This window comes from Tupaia chinensis, unplaced genomic scaffold (genome assembly GCF_000334495.1).
Source record: "Tupaia chinensis unplaced genomic scaffold, TupChi_1.0 Scaffold000013_1, whole genome shotgun sequence".
Lineage (NCBI taxonomy): Eukaryota > Metazoa > Chordata > Mammalia > Scandentia > Tupaiidae > Tupaia > Tupaia belangeri.
The window spans coordinates 2,818,483-2,829,483 of record NW_006159443.1 but is presented as its reverse complement, the minus strand read 5'-3'; the positions used below and the strand labels follow the sequence as shown (position 1 = coordinate 2,829,483).

Below are 11,001 nucleotides of genomic sequence, written 5' to 3'. Positions count from 1 at the left end.
TAGAACCGTCACACAGTACATTCCTCCTGCATCTGTATGCCAACAGAAGGGAAATGGAGCTACCTGCACCTGTGACCATCCTGCATATGTAGCAACTGTTCTTGTTAAATGCATGCACGGAAAATTTAACCTTTTATACCCAGGCATTTACGTCGCCATACTCTGTCTCCATCTCCAGCGTTTTTGTCAAATCTTTTACTTCAGGTATTGTCATCCTTTTGGGGTAATTAGCCAGAAGACGGTATTTTTTCTTTGGAGTTTGATTTTGGCTTCAGAGTACTTATGGTTTTGTAAGTGCTCCAAAGAGCAAATTATCCCACAGGATCTCCTCCTGTAATATCTTCTCCCAGCCCACACACTTGGGCTGCCACCACAGGTCCCTGATCTAGAGTGGTTGAGTCACTAACAGTCCGAAGTATGGAGTTACAGTTTAGGTTTTGGCAGGTGCTTGGGGGGGCACCCTTGGGCAAATGTATTTTATCTTTTTAGGGCCACCACGTTAGGGTGACCCATCTGATATTTACTATTTACTGTACACCCCTTCCATTGTGTGGTCTATATCATCCCAGCTAAGGCAGGGACGGGCCTCTCTGGAGCCACCATCTGGCTCTGCCTGTGACTGTGGCCTTCGATTTCTTAACATTACCACAGGAGAGGATCTGCTATGTGTCACATTGGATGGTTGGGCTATTGAGGTTTTTGTCATATTTATTATCAATTGGACTAGGTCTCATGTCCCTTGATAGGATCCTTGGCTACCTCTTGTCTTATTTATAATAATCCATATTAGAGCACTAGTTTGGATCTAGCCCATATTTCTTATGGGGCTTTCCTTAAAGATTTTCCCAGGGGCTCACACACTTCCCACTGATCTTCATTTTTTGTTTGTGAGGTCACTAGTCCCTTGATGCTGGTATGGTGAGTCCACCCATTTTTAGCAGTTTGTATAGCGGTCTCAGTAGTAAGGAGCACCTGGTAGGGACCTTCCCTATTCAGCCAAAGTTTGGCCTTTTTCCAGGCTTGATTAGTACCAGGTCACCTGGATGGAGATGATGGATGGTGAATTTAAGAGGGTCTGAGCAAGAAGCTTTTTCAACCTTGCTCATGCACAAGGGTGCCTGGTTGCCACAGGCTTATTTTCTTTCCCTCCTTTTACTTAATTCTATATTCTCCAATACAGAAATGAATTTTTTTTGTAATAAGTATGGTAAAATAGAGTAAAAAGTAATGTATAGGAATTAAATTTTTTAAAAATTGATCATATTTCAAGTTGTGATATGCCTAAAAATTTCAGTGAACACATTTTGTCAGATGTTTCTCTAATTTCAAATTGTACTATCACAAAGTACAATTTGTTACTACCAATTATGAGTTAAGAATGATATTATGGGAAAAGGAGGAGACTTAAAATGCAATATAATTTTTGATATTTCTACCCAGAAAAAAAATTAAAAGATAAAAAAACCACATCTTGTTAGCAGCATGAATTCTCTAAAGTCAATTAAGATGACTGATTGCTAAAGAATACATCGTGCCAGACACACTCATTTAAAAGGTTTATTCTCCCCTCACATAGTTCTTTTGGAAAAGTATGAATATTACTTTGAGCCTGTCAACTTTTTCTTATTTTTACAAATAAATTCTTAGTATTAATACTTTGCAATTAAAACTGCCCCTAAATGGGAAAATTTCATGACTTGTCAAATTCTTAAAAGCAAGAGGTTTGGCACTTTGCTTGATTTCCAATTAAACTTCCATTTGCGATGATAAAATTGTTTTTAACAACATGCTTCCATTACAAACAAATTGGATGTCTTCACCTCTTACCCCTTAGATAATATGCAGTAGTGGATTCTGGTTTTACTGTGACTTATTTTTAACTTCCAAATAAATAAAACAAACAATAAACAAAAAACACTGTAGATCTGAACTATGGTAACCTAATATGAAATTATTAAAAATACATGAGCCAGATGCCAACCCTCCAGGGTCTATTATCTGACACAGATTGGTATCTGTGTATGAGAGAAAGAAATGCATTAGAGCACTTCTTTCATGACCATACTATTTAATAACTCACATGATTTTTTTAGGCTCCATAAAACAAAAACCTGCATCTCATGTGAAATTGTTTACAGGCTAACTACTAAAAGACTTGACCTAAACTATAGAATATAAAAAATAGATTAGTCAATCTGTAACAAGCAGAGTGCTCATTAAATTAATATTAGGACAGAAACAATACACAGTATGATCCATAAAATATGTATTAACTTTTGAAGACATCATTTCACTTCATTGGAAGGTTTCTAATATTAATGCATTTTGAGCAGTTGTTGTATTTTGCAATGTGCATGTTCTAATCTGATTAAGAAATGTATTAAGAAACTCAGGTGTTACAATAAGCCCATAAGGTAGTTAGAGATAATTCTAGAAATTTGTGCTCTTTTTTAGCAGGTGAAATGTTATCTTCCCTATCTGCTATTGGGTAAACCAAAGCTAAAAGGTCTCTTGCAAAATTTACACAGGAAGTAGCAGAGAGGTATGAAGTCTAGCCTCCCGATTCAGATTCAGTTCTTTTCCTGATCCACCAAATCAGCTTGACTAGAACTCAAGTTCCTCTTTGTGAGTGAGCTGCAGTCACGTAATCAATGAGCCCTGAACTCTGAGGGTTATTTTTTCACCCAGTGTTTGTTCCTTTGTGAGTCTGTAGTTAGTAGATTTCTGAAATATAAAGAACTGCCATTGAAGTTAATATTCATCTTTTGTCTTTTGGTGCAACCCAGACACAATGGGAACATGCAACCTTTTTCTCACTCCTTGTCAAATACCTTTAAAAATCAATTTATGCTGCATCAGCAAGATAAAGTTTATATATATATTTAACAGAAAGTAAAAGCTTGCAAAAATTTCTCTTCTTTTTTACTATTGGCTATGAAGTCTATCTTTTTTTGTTAGCAATTGATCTGTTTCTTTAATATCCTATAGAATAAGTGTTTATTGCCAAAAAACTGGAAAAAGTAAATAGTCCATAGTCATGCAATTGTTAACCCACTGATAAATTTTGTTTCATTTTTAAGTATTAATATATACCTAATTGCCTAGTTCATTCAAGTCATTAAAAAACATACACTTATCATGGATAATGTATTGCACACCGAGAAGAATTGAAAAATGTGTGTGTGTGTGTTTGGGTGTATGGCATATATGTGGTTCTGACCTTAAGTGACACACAGTTGGTAGTACAAACATAGTGCAGAAAGTTCTCTTTGGAGAATGACATTTTATGTACAAATAAAATGTCATATATAGGTAGGTAGAGAAAGAAAGATACATTTTAATGAAGGTCATGGAAAATGCACTTTATGGATTTCAAAAATGCTTTGCACCAAAATAAATTCATACTTTAATTGCTTTTTCCCACAAACATTTGAAATCCTCATGTATGTGAAGTAAGAAGACAGGATGACATACATATGATGTTATGATGTATAAAGAGCATTTTTCCATTTCATTAAGAATTTTGAAGCAGTTTCATTTAATGGTTGCATAATGTTTTATATTATGTTTGTTCTTTATTTTATTAGACACTTATCTAATAAATATATAGGTTCTTTGTATTGATTTTTAGAAATTATTAAGTAATAAAATCTTGATGCCTTTATTGTTCTTTGTTTTTTGATATTTTTATAATAAATTCCTAAAGAGGAAACATATAGGTCAAATAAATCTGAAAATTTCAAGGTTCAATACTATTGTTAAATTATTCCTGGACAGGCTATGGAAACTTGGATTATCATTAGAGCATATTAGAGTGATAATTTCACTCCTATATCAACCTTCTATGTGCCATTAAAAAATATTGCTAGTATTTTTATCAAAAATGGAAACTCTTTTTATTTACACTTTCTTGTAAGTTTGTATATTTATGACTTATATCACACATATGTAAAGTTTTGTGTCTGATTTTAATAAATTAGTAGCAGATATTTTTCTTAATATATTTTGGAATCTGTTTTTTTATTTATAAAAATGTAAACTATGTATCATTCTATTGTCATAGTTATGGTAACTATGTTTCCAATTTAGTTTGACCTGGAATATTTTTATGTTTTTCTGAGCTGTAGTAACTGAATTCTTTTAGCAGTTAAACTCTGTTTTTTAAAACTTGTTTTGGTAGAATGATTTTTTGATTTGACAGCTCTGTGTTACTCAAATATCACTTTTATATCTATAGTAGTCTCTAATACAGATGGATTTTTTTTCTTAATATGATGTCAGTAGAACAGATTTTTTCCCCCTTAATAATACATATTTTTCTTTCCCCCCCCCTTTTTTTTTTTGCTAGAGTATACATGATCACCAGAGGGACCATGTGCTCACCAGAGACAGAAGAGAGGAAGAAGGAGAAAGCATTCCCCAATAAGATGTGGTCACACCACAGTTGGTGGTACATGGACTCAACCTAAGTGTCCCAAAACTGATGACTGGGTTGAAAAACTGACATATATAGACTATGTAATATTACTCAGTCATAAGAAATTATAGGATCTTATCATTTGACTCAGAGTGGATGAATATGGAAGATTTAATGCTAAGTAAAGTGAGTCAGACTTTGAAAGATATACACTGTATATCCTCACCCTATGGGTACTGAATGTCTGCACTCTATGGCAAAATTTAAAATATCCAAAGATCTGACAGTAGAGAGGATAAGTTTAGATACAAGAGATGGTAAGGGAGGATAGTGGATAGTGTGAAGTGAGTGGTAGAGGGTGGATAGGAGGGCCAAAGGAAGAAACATTTAACAGATAAAATAATGTAAAGTTCTCTATTAAAAAAATTACAGATCTTAGATTTTTGCCAGAAGGCATGGGTACTCACCAGAGACAGGGAGAAGGAAGGGGAGAAATCAATGCCAGAGGGATTGGTCATGCCACAATCCCTTCCCTTCCATTCTCCTCTTGGATTGTGGGCACACATGCACACAAGCTCAGCGAGATTTTCAAGCCAGTGAGCCTGGGACTTGAATTGTGGTCATCCATGTGGAAATCCAGTGCTTTAACCACCACACCACCTGCTGGGCCCCAAATCTGTAATTTTTGTTTTATAAAATTAAAATTAAAAAAATTGTGTAAAGACATATGAATATCGAATAAAGAAACATATAATATTAAGAAAATAGACATTGAATCAAATGTTTTAAGAACTTCAGTTGGCTAACTTTAAGTCTCCTGGTAATAGTTCTTAACTACTTAATGGTGATTTTTTTTTTAAGGGACTTGGAACTGAAATGATGATGGCAATGATTAGTGAGAGACCTCACTCTGAGAATTTCTAGCTGAATATTTTCACAATAAGTAGGAAGCTCAAATCTGGGAAAGTGAGTTTTAACGTATTTGAGGAAGCAACTTTAGATATTGTTTTTAAATACCTATTTTATTTCATTTATTCTTTAGGTTAAGGAAATATCTCATGCTACACTTAGTTTCATTATGCTATGAAACAAGTATTCTGTTGAAACAATGCTCAGTTTTTGTAGTGATGCTCAATAGATGATGCACTTTCCAGTTTGTGGCATTTGGTTATTGCCACCACTTGTACCCGGCATTTTAGGAACCACCCTTTTCTTTGTCTCCTTTTTCTATTTCAGATAAATGCATTTGCTACATGCTCATACTGTGGTATAAAAGAGAAAAGGAGCAATACATACAAAATACTTACCTAAAATCACTTGGATGCAGTAATTTTATTTCTTAGAGGTAAAGAGAAAGGTTTTCTGTACTACTTAATATTGCATAAGGTTATATAATTAAATAAAAGATTTGGCAATAAATTAATAACGTGGCTTTTACTTTATAGCATAAAATCCAGATTTAATTGATCGATTGGGGGAGAAAGACAGACAAACAGATTGGTACCTTTGACAGGGTCTCACCACATTATCCCTTCTAGCCAGCCAGCTCACTGGGCATGCTTAGTGTCTTCAGGTTGACCTGGTCTCTAAACTTGGGCTTCACATGTGTCTCTGACCCTGAGTTTCAGCACACTATGCTTGTTACACTGTGCCTGGGATTTTAAAAAGCAAACAAGAAGAATTGTCTTCCATGAAGCATCACTCTTCTGTCTTTTTCTTTTGAACAATAATTTACTTGTTTTTCAGAAATTTGGTTAAGGCACCTGCAGATGGCATAACAGTTATGTCACTGGACTCTCACACGGCTGACCACAGTTTGTATCCCGGAACTGGTGGCTTGAAACTCATGCTGGGTGTGCATGCGTGCATGCCCAAGATACTGGGAGGAGAATGGGAAAGAAGGGGACACAGTGTGGCCATCCTCTCCTTGGTGGGTGATTTCTCAGTTCCCCTCTCACTGTGTCTGTCTGTCTCTTTCTCTGGTGAGTGCACATGCCCTATGGAAAAAACCTCTTAAAAAATATTAGTCAAAAAAGCAGATTACAGATGGTAGGAGCTAAAGTTCATATCACCATACTAAGCAATAATATATCACTGGTATTCCAAATAAAATATCATTTGACATATGTGATTTATTTGACAGCAGCAAATAAAACAACAATTATTGTTACTATAATTCTTTTAAATTTTATAACTAAAATGAAGATTAAGATAATTAATAAAGTAAAATGTCAATATCAGATACATAAGACATGCATCAATCAATATAGGTATAACTGTTGGAAACCAGCTGTTAGAATAATGGCTATCTTGCTGGACTCCTACGTAGTCGACTGCAGTTTGCGTCCTGGACCTGGTGGCTTAAAACTCACGCCAGGCACGTGTGCATGCATGCCCAAGATCCCGAGAGGAGAATGGAGGAGAAGGGATTGTGGCGTGACACCCACACCTGGGGGGTGATTTCTCGCTTTCTGTCTCTATGTCTTTCTCTGTCTGTCTGGCGAGCGCATGCGCCCTATAGCGAAAAACTCTCCAAATATTTATATATATATATATATATATATATAGGTATAACTGTTTATTCCATGTACTTTTTTATTTAAGTGCAAACCTGGTAAACACACTTACATAATACATATAAACTGTAAATATGGTCCTGTCTTACTACCTCAGCCCCATCCATTCCCTTCCTTAGACATAACCATGGTAAAATTTAGCATGTGGCTCTCCCTACATAGGAAAAAGGCATTGCAGGGAGACATCTGTATCTGAGGTTCTCTGCCCATTTCTGGGACCAATGTGAGGGCTGAGGAGTCCCAAGTTGCAGCCTCCCTCTTCCAACTAAGTTGCCTAGCCCATAACTAGAAAGATAGGAGAAAAACAACTTTTTTATTTCCTTATATTCCTTGTTTTTTTCTTTTTCTTCCATTTTCTCTCACCTTTTAAAAAGGCTTTCTTTTAGTAATTCTTTACTCTCCCCTCCCTACATAGGACAAGGGCATTCCAGGGAAACATCTAAATCTGAGGTGCTCTGCATGGCATGCATTTTTTAAAATAATTTTTCAGTCGATTATTTCTCTTTTTTCTTTTTTTCTGTTTGCATTTTCTTATTCTCCTACCTTACTATATCATTTTGCTGTTCAGTTTCCACCAGTGAGTGTACAGGCTGGTTTATATGCATAGTAGCCAAACCTCTGAATTTGGCTAGGCTTAGAGCTGCACAAAGGAAGAAATTCCTCTTCACAAGTCTAAATTCAAATCTCTCTCTGTGGATACCACGTTGCAAAACACAGTAGAGGAGAGACTTTGGCACAGAAGTGCCTCACACTAAAGAGAAGCACATGCAGTTTCAGAAACCTTCTCTAACAAAATAGCCAAACATGAATACACCACCAAATGACTAAAAATCAGAGAAGAGAGACTGCAGAGTGAGCAGCAGGGAGAAGGCCAGAGTTGCAGAGAACAAGGATCATCTCCTCTTACACGCTTCTGAGCCCTCAGTTGAAACCCCACAGCTCAGTCCAGGTGCATCTGCTCTCCAGAAACCAGGAGGCCTTTGTAATATCCAGTTCCAATGAAAAGTACAGGTTGCTTGGTGAGTGTCAGGGAAATGGAACTGCAGAGAGATTGTAGATCACCTCTTCCTGCATGCCTCTGAACGTTCAGATTTATCTCCAAGAAATTAGGAAAAAACGTTTAATCCATCAGATGACCAGAATCTTCCATAGAAGTGCAATAAACATGAAAAACCAAGAAAATAGCTTTCTCCCAAGGGAAAGGAACAATTCCTCACCATCCACAGACAGTTCAAAGGAACTTGTGGATATGTTAGATAAAGATCTCAGAATTTTTTTTAGAACATAATTTAAAAATATTTTTAAAGATTTATTTATTTATTTATATTCTATTATCATTTTATTCAGTTTTTACCAGTGAGAGACAGGGAGAGTGAGAAAGCAAGCCACCAGGTGTGGGACTTGAACCATGGTCGGCTATGTGAGAGTTAAACCTGAAAATATAAAAAGCTTTTTGCATCTTAAAATCAATCAAAGCACCCTACATTTAGATGCTGGAAAACCCTTGACAGTTCTTCTAATAAGGATAAAACTTTATACTTCATCATCCTTTGATTTTTATTTTCTTTTTCTATTATTTATTTATTTTTACATCACATTTAATCACATGTATCTTTACAGTGTATTACATTTCTTTTTCCAACACGTTTAAGACCTCAGAATTTTTGTAGTGACTAAACTAACAGAGATGCAAGAGAAGAGAGACAAGGAAATCCAGAAGATGCAAGAGAAAAGGGACAATGAGATCCACAGGGTGAGGAAATTCTTCTATGATCTGAAAGAAAAATACACACCATAAAAAAGAATCATTTGGAACTGTTAGAGATGAAGACTGCAATATAGGAAATCAAAATCTCTCTTGAAAGTATTAAAAACAGATTAGGTCATGCAGAAAGTCGAATCTCAGATGTAGAAAATGAAACTTCTGACCTTGAAAAAAGATCACCAAAAAGACTGAGAAAATAACTCAAAAAATGAGAATAATATACAAGAAATACTAGATATTATTAGCTGTCCAAACAAGATAATTGATATCCCAGAAGGTGAAGGAACTAATAAGAGTATTGATAATCTATTCCATGAAATCTTAGAAAAAATCTTTCCAAACCTAGAGGGGCTTTGAAATAGCCATACCCAAGAAATGTAAAGGACCCTAAATAACCCAAGAAGATCTTCTCCAAGGCACATCATAGCCAAATTGACCAAAACCATAAAGATAAGATACTAAAACTGGAAAGAGAGAAACATCAAATTAAGTACAAGGGTTATCCCATAAGGCTAACACAGGACTCGCATCGGAAACAATGCAAGAAAGGTAAAAATGGGAAAATATATTCAAAATGGTAAGTGAAAAACAATTTCAACCAAGAATACTATATCTAGCAAGAGTATCCTTCTGTGGGAAGGGGGTGGGTGAAGGAGTAGTCTGAAGGATATTTAAAAGAAAACGAGGCAAAGCATTAATGGGACAAAGAAATGGGGTCTTATCTGTTGAAGATAATTTTATAGTATTATCAACTGGACTGGGGAGAAATGTACACGTGTTGGAATATTCACTTTGCAAGCTCAATAATGTAATTGAATATATAAAAGAACTTGAAATAAAAAAATAAATTTAAGTAAGTGGTAAAAAAAAAAATTCTCAGATAAACAAAACCTGAAAGAATTTACTAACACCAAACCAGCACTTCAAGAAGTTCTGAAGGGATTGTTATACCAGGAAAACTAAAGACAGACACACAGAAATAAGAGAACCAAAAACAACCAAGAAAATGACCAATTTAATGGTAAGGATGAACCCAGAAAGATCAATAAGAACATTGAATGTTAACTTCCAGAATTTACACGGAAAGGTCAGACCATAGTAATTCTGCAAATTCAATGGAAGAGAGATTAATTACATGAGACTGCACAGGAGAAATAGAATTTTATAATTTTTGACTAAAACATTACTGATTTTCTCATTTGATTTGTTTTACAGATTTAAGGATTTTTGTCTTCTTTTGAGCTGTTGGTAGGTTAAGTGATTTGGTAAATTCTTTTGGAAATTGAAAAATAACCTTTGCTCATTTCCAGAACACTCTCGAATTGGAAAATATTTATGGGCATTCTTATTTTGTGGCAGGGTGGTTATTTGCATAAGTGAAATAATTTCTGTTGCCTTGCACCAGAAATTTGAAATATTGGCTCGTGCCAGGGCTTCAACTAGAATATCATTTCTGAAGATATGACCAGAAAGCTAAGGAACTAAGGTAAATCTCAAGAAAGTCAACAGAAGTTCTTGGAAAGATTGCCTGGTACCAGCACTGCCTCACAGAGAAGTAAAGAATGTCACTTCTTGACAGGCCCAAAAAACTTTCAAATATGGTTACTTAAAGACACAGACAGATGGCGTAAGTCTCTGACTTGGCTCACTAGCCTTGGGAGGCTTTTTAGAGTCTAATCTGAAGTTCCTTATAAAAGGTTCCAGCAAAGCCAACTAAATTAATTAGTGTTCTTATGGGGTTTTATGCAAATAACAGAAAAAAATTGTGACTAAATTTATTTGTTTTTTGCAAATAAATTAAATTATGCCTCTTTAGTAAAAGGGGACATGAAGAGAGAAAAGTGTTTTGGAAAAAAATTACTGTGTACTTTTTACCAGATTTTACCTATGTCCATATGTGCTTTTTGAGTTATAGTATCTGCCTACTGCTTGAAAAGAATCCTAATCTTTTCCCAGGCTTTAAGTCTTAGGCAAATTTTTCTTAACATTGTTGGATTTTGACATATTAAAGCTAAAACTGATTTTCTTGAAATAAAAAAACCACATTCATTATCTATCATCTATCTATATCTATATCTATCTATCTATCTATCTATCTGTCTATCTATCTATATCTATCTACCTGTTTAATGATTGCAGTAAGCAATATAGTCTCAGCTAGGTGCCACTTTATAGTATGTTCATCCTTTTTTTTGGAGAGTTTTTTTTTTTTTTTTTTTTTTTTTTTTTTTTTTTTTTGGATG

The 11,001-nt window shown here is 34.9% G+C and overlaps 1 long non-coding RNA gene across 3 annotated transcripts in view; it reads left to right on the top strand.

Moving 5' to 3' along the window:
- LOC106734270 (uncharacterized) overlaps positions 1-5,729 on the top strand; it is a 47,703-nt gene extending 41,974 nt beyond the window's left edge. For 2 of the 3 annotated variants that reach the window (XR_001369956.2, XR_003548469.1), the window contains exons 3-4: positions 4-204; positions 4,349-4,827. This is a non-coding gene — a long non-coding RNA (uncharacterized LOC106734270). Of the gene's footprint in view, positions 1-3; positions 205-4,348; positions 4,828-5,653 lie in introns of those variants that run through there. The other variant, XR_003548468.1, reaches the window with a different exon arrangement.
- Positions 5,730-11,001: the final 5,272 nt, after the last annotated feature.